A 6,380-nucleotide genomic window follows, 5' to 3' on the forward strand; every position below is an offset into this window, starting at 1 on the left:
ATTCGTTGATGATGCAGCTGACTCTTTCATCATACTCGTGCATAGACTCTCCTGCATTCTTCTTGATATTATCAAATTTTAGAACAGCAAGAGACAGCTTGTTCTCCTTGGTTTGTTCATTTCCTTCACATAGCTGAATAAGTTTTTCCCATATTTCTTTGGCTGTTTTGCACATTTTGATTTTGCTGAACGTGACTTTGTCCAGCGTTTTGTATAAGATGTCCTTGGCCACATTATCCAAGTTTGCTTTTCTTTTGTCTTCTGTTTTCCACTCATCTCTGGGCTTTTCTTTTCGTTGGGGTGCCCCGTCAGTGATGGCAACTGCAATGTTTGTTTTTAATATCTTCATTCGACCATCAGTGATGACATACCACATGCCATCATCTTATGCAGCTAGATGAGCCTTCATTCTTATTTTCCAATCATCGAAGTCTTCTCTGGAAAACATAGGTATTTTGTTGAATGAAGACATATTGATCAGATGTAAGTGAGAATATTCTGAGACAAGAATCAACTGTGCTCTGATACCAATTGATAGGATCGGCTAATAGGTAGAAAAGTGTTTAGAAGGGGGGGTTGAATAAACACTTATGATTTTTATAGCCTTCTTCGAATGAAGGATCAAGTTTTGTGATAAACTGAAACTTATGAGTCTTGTCAGTCGATGACAATCAGTTTAACTAAATATACTTGCGAAAATAAAATGACTGAAAGATAAAATAAATGACTGAAATAATAATACAAGGATTTATGGATGTTCGGATATTTGAATAACTCCTACGTCACCCATTCTATCACAAGGAAATGATATGCACTAAAAGACTTTGATCAATACAAAATTTGTACAGACCCACTTCAGTTTGGACTTAACACTGCCAAGACTGAAACTCTTAGTTAACAACAATTTTCACAGTTCTTCAACTGGATTTTAGCACGACTGATATAAGTAATACAGAGGTTTGTGCTAATAAGCTCGAAAATTAGCATCAAATGCTACGAATATTTCTAATGAGTGTGAGCTTTTTGAATCTCAAGTGAGAGTGATAAATTTAGCAGAATAACAGTAAGCTTGAGTGAATGGATGAATCGTATTTTTTAGCTCTATATCTCATCTGCTCTTCTTGCTTATTTATAGGCTTTCTTCCAACGGTAATAATAAATACAATTTGAATCTTTTGTATCCGTTGATTGCCATGTCAACATTCTTCTGATATTCGTACACTGTATTCTCTGAAATGCGGCGTCCCACTACGAGTTGCAGTCTGCTTTGTACTATTGTCGGTTGAATGTCCTTTTTAACTGATGACGTGTTCAGCTGAATGATAAGTTGATAAGTAGATGGGTAACCTTTCAACTGAATATATCAACTGATTAGTTGGTCAGTAGATTCAGTTCGACTCATAACTTTAGTTTATTACTCCGTGCGTTCGTGATCAGTTAGTTTAACATATTTGATCTCTAATTTTGTCAAACCACCGAAATTAAGTTTCCAACAGTATCACATAATGGACAATTTCGTTTTGGCTCGTTAATCTCACACCCAACCAACCTGACAAGCTCACAACATAAAGTGTGCTTTATGCAAGAAACATCTATATCTCCCGAAAACTCACTTCTTCTCCCGAAGAATGTGTGAATGAATATAGTTCATAAAAAAAACATGAAACAATCAACAGACCGCTCTGAAAGATTGTCAATGAAAGCACATCAATCTCCCTTGGCACACATGGCCACCCTCGACAATCTTCATGATTAATGAACACTACTTTATAATATAAAAGATTTCATCATATCCAAGATAAATATTATCTTTTCAAATCTTGCATCACATCTCATATTAATCAAGATAATATATTTCTACTCTCCATAATATCTTCAACAATCATAAGATATATACAACAAAATATTTCATTCAATTATCTCACTCTCTCCAAAATGTTCAAATCAATATTTTAAATTTTTTGTCAAAATAATTTCAAAAATTAATCAACCAAAAATAACATATAATGATCTTCCCGTTTGGCTTATTTTTGAAAAATCATAAAGTAGTCAAGAAATTAAAAATATCATGCCTTTCTCTCTTTTGGACAAATATAAACCAAAGTTCATAAATAAAACCAAGAGTTTTCAATCAGTGTTCTCCTATCTTCGTGAGGGATACAATGCTACTCCATTATGTTAACTTGTGTATTCTCAATCATACATTATATCATTGCCTTCAAAAACCAAACTCTAAAATCAACATCATAAAATAATGCACCTACTCTGATATCACTTGTTGATCTGATTTTCTTTTGTTAACCGTAGTTTTCATAATTAGAATAATTAAAAAATATATAACTGAAAGCAAAATAAGTACATGAGCGATTTTAACAGGGTTCAGTCCAACCGGCCTATATCTACCATGCCGATCTATCAAGCGAATCAACTAAATATAAACAGTTACAATCATACAATGTCTTGTTCAAATAAAAGACTTTATATTTTTTTAATAATGCCTCTATGTCGAACACATTCAGTATAGTTCACTTGGCGAAGTCACTCGTCTTTAACTCCACCTTGATCAAACTACCTTCAAATTGTGGATTGTTCTTTCCTGAGAACTTTACTTTCCTCTCCCGGAGAATGAATCATGAAGCTTAAAATGTGTATATGGTACTATAAATTGAAAAGCTTTGAAAACATAATGATGAGGTGGAATTATCAGTAGTTTGTCTCAACATATGTCACAATACAGAATAGACAATTTCGTTTTGGCTCGTTAATTTCACACCCAACCAACCTCACAAGCCTACAACATAAAATATGTTCTATGCAAGAAATATCGCTCTCTCCCAAGAACTCACCTTCTTCTCCCGAAAATTATTTGAATTAATATAGTGCATAAAAGCAACAAGAAACAATCAACAAACCGCTCTAAAGATTTAACAATGAAAGCACATCGGCCTACCTTGGCACACATGGTCACCCTCGACAATCTTCATAATGAATGAACACTACTTTATATAAAAGAAATCATCATATCAGAGATAGCTATTATCTTTTCAGATCTTGCACTATATCTTCTCATATTAATCAAAATAATATTTTTCTATATCTCCATAATATCTTCAACAATTACAAGATATATACAACAAAATATTTCTTTCAGTTATCTCCAAAATCTTTAAATCAATATTATAAATTTCCTTTCAAAATAATCAAAAAAATTAATCCAACCAAATGAGTAGGTCTCTTGCAATAAAGTCTCAAGATCTTTATTTGTGAGGCAGGTCAACCCTACTCATATTTAACATACTATTTTTGGAACAAAAAGTAATATTTTTCATGTATTACTCAAATAAAATATCTGTCTCAAATTGATCCGTGAGACCGTCTCATAGGAGTTTTTGTGGAACCAAAAATAACACCTAACAGTGACAATGATATCAGAGGTTGGTGAAGAGATCGATCCTAGCTATCTACAGGTTCGTCCTTGAAGTTGTCTTTCTTTATCCGGGAAACTTATTTCAATTGCTTAATTAGCTTTGGCTCATTAAATTGCACGTGTTATTTAATCTAATACAAAGATGTCAATTTCCACCATATATTTTAGTAGTTTCATTTTCGTTTGGCGGTCAAGAAAATTAGGGAGGTTAGAACCAACGACGGAAGATTATTTATTCCCTAATCTTCCAACTACTGCTTAATTTTTAAATAAACACAGAGATTTGCGAATATTTGACTAGAATGATATTTATCTAGATAAACAAAATGCTTCCTTAAAAACATAGAATAAATGCACATCGTTTTCTAGCTACTTTTACAAAACAAGAGATAAGACATGACCTAGCATAGATTAGAGTACATGAATGCCCCATCCATCTAGTAAATAATGTAGTATCTAAAAATATATGAACCTAGCTAACTAATATAACTTTAAGCTTTTCTTATTTTTCAAACTTTACAACACAAACATCACTATCAATATTTCCAATAATCATTCCTCATCATCAAGCAACACTGATGATTCTATCTCCACCACTTCCATTAAAGCGAAAGCCGCCACACGTCGTCCAGATTGCGGTGGCAGGGGACGCGGCGGAGATTGTTGGTTGGATGGAGCCGGAGTAGTTAAATTAAGTGACAATGATGGAGGGGTGGTCAAGGGTGGTGGTGGCGGCTTTATTTAGGTCTAATTTCGCCATTTTCGAAGATGGTGGGAGGGGTAAAATGGGGATTGGCATGAGGGGCCTTGGTGAATTGTTAAGCTGTAGCAGTGAGAAATTTTCAATCGAATTTTTCTCAATTGGTACAATCAAAGGTTTTATCGACAATGGGAAAGAGGGTGAAATTGGGAATTTCTCAAGATGTTTGTTTACATTTTCTTGGGGCAGGATTGGTGGGGTTTCGAGATGAATTTGATCTTCAATTGTTGAACTCAAAACCTGTCAGAAAGTGATAATAAAAGTCAACATTTTCGATAGAAACTGAAAAACGACTGTACGAGCACGCAATTGGTAGACAAAGAAATCCACCAATGTTGTGCTTTTCTGACTGGAACAAGCCCTACATTAGACGTCAGTTGATGTGTTTGGTTTCCCTATTCTTCTAATTTTGACGACCATTATAAAATGTGGTCGATTTTCTTAAAAATATATATTTGATCAAGAGTAGGTCTCTTATACGATCTCACGAATCTTTATATGTGAGACGGGTCAACTCTACTGATATTTACAATAAAAAGTAATATTCTTAGCATAAAAAGTAATATTTTGTCGTGGATGACACACATAATAGATCCGTCTCACAAAATACGACATGTGAAACCGTCTTGCACAACTTTTTACTTTGATCAAATAATTTGTGACGGACTCGACCATATCGAGTGGAATAATGACAATAATAACACAACGACTCGAGTGAGAACATAAAGATATGAATAGATGGTACAACTGAAAACACGATTGCTATATCAGGAGAAACACTTTTTTATCCTATGTTTATGGTCGGATCGTTTTGAATGTTAGTAGGTGGTGTGATTTTATTAATGAAACATATATTTTAATCGATAATAAAAAAAATTATAATCGATAAATAGGATAAGGTAACGTCATACTGCGTCGGTGGTGATGTCAAAGAGGCTCGATCTCCGGCGGCGCCTGTTGTGGTTGTTCCGGCGGAGGAAGTACTTCTGTGCGTGGCTGGCAACCTGTGTGGGCGTTCGTGTCTTCACGAAGTTCCTTGAAATCCCTCTCCAATCACCTTTCCCTACTTTCTGCAGCCCTAGTAGGAATAGCTTGTGCTCTTCCTCACTCCAAGCCACACCTGTTTTCGGAATGAACCAAGAAAAACTAAAAAATTATTTATTTCACGATCATCTCATGTTTGCAAGAAATTCAATCACCAAAGTTGTTAAACTCGAGATGACAAAGCATTAACAATCGAAAAAGACAAAAAATGATCATCGGGAAGTTAACGTGCTACGATCGACTTGCCTCTCTTACGGTGGCGGCTCCGGTGTACGATGTCGTCGGAGACATAACCGTTGGCGATGACATCATGAGTACTGTTGGAGTCCTGCGCATGCTCATATTGAGCTAAGTTATTGGTGCTGGCGCTCTTCCTAAACGATCCTTCCACAACCCTCACCCCGAATAGCATGAACCCTTTACCGCCGTCGCCGCTGAGCTCCGAACACGTTCTTGAGTTTTGGTCATCGTTCCCCACCGACTGGGATGCCATAGCTGCGAACTTTTGGGGAAGCAATAAAAGGAGATAATTAATGAAGTTACGGGAAGTGAGGAGCAGCTTTAGTTTATGCACGTAGGGACGAGGGGTTTGTGTTCTTTGATTTGTTTAGTGTCCAATGAGATTTTGGTATTTTGTCAAAACAATTTGGTAAATGATTGGGAAATACTCGAGTGTTATGAGGACTTCCATTAGAAATAAAGGCCGCCCACATAATCATTGCCCTATTTTTTTATTATGTATTTTTTTTATCATACGTTTTTTTTATTTTGTCTCTTGGTATTGATCATTTTGTGTTTTTAGACTATTAATTTGCATTTTTTATTTTAGATATTTTTCGACGAAATGCTGAGAGTCCACGTCAAAAAAAAAATTAACAAAAACTTAGTGAGACGGATCTCTTATTTTGGTCATCTATGAAAAAATATTACTTTTTATGCTAAGGGTATTACTTTTTATTGTAAATATCGTTAGAGTTGATCCGTCTCACAGATAAAGATTCGTGAGACCAATTCACAAGAGACTTACTCGAGATCAATTCACTACCCAATTCTGGATTTTGACACGTATTTAAGAAATGCGCAATTGCTTACATGCATTGTTTTAAAACTGGTAGCAGCCATCCACCCCTAGAATCTAAGCGTTTTGGT

General features: G+C 35.2%; 1 pseudogene; it reads right to left on the reverse strand.

Moving 5' to 3' along the window:
• Positions 1–3,733: 3,733 nt before the first annotated feature.
• On the reverse strand, positions 3,734–5,874 carry LOC142556823 (transcription factor MYB1R1-like; annotated as a pseudogene).
• Between the last annotated feature and the right edge of the window lie 506 nt (positions 5,875–6,380).

Source organism: Primulina tabacum, chromosome 9 (genome assembly GCF_025594145.1).
Source record: "Primulina tabacum isolate GXHZ01 chromosome 9, ASM2559414v2, whole genome shotgun sequence".
Lineage (NCBI taxonomy): Eukaryota > Viridiplantae > Streptophyta > Magnoliopsida > Lamiales > Gesneriaceae > Primulina > Primulina tabacum.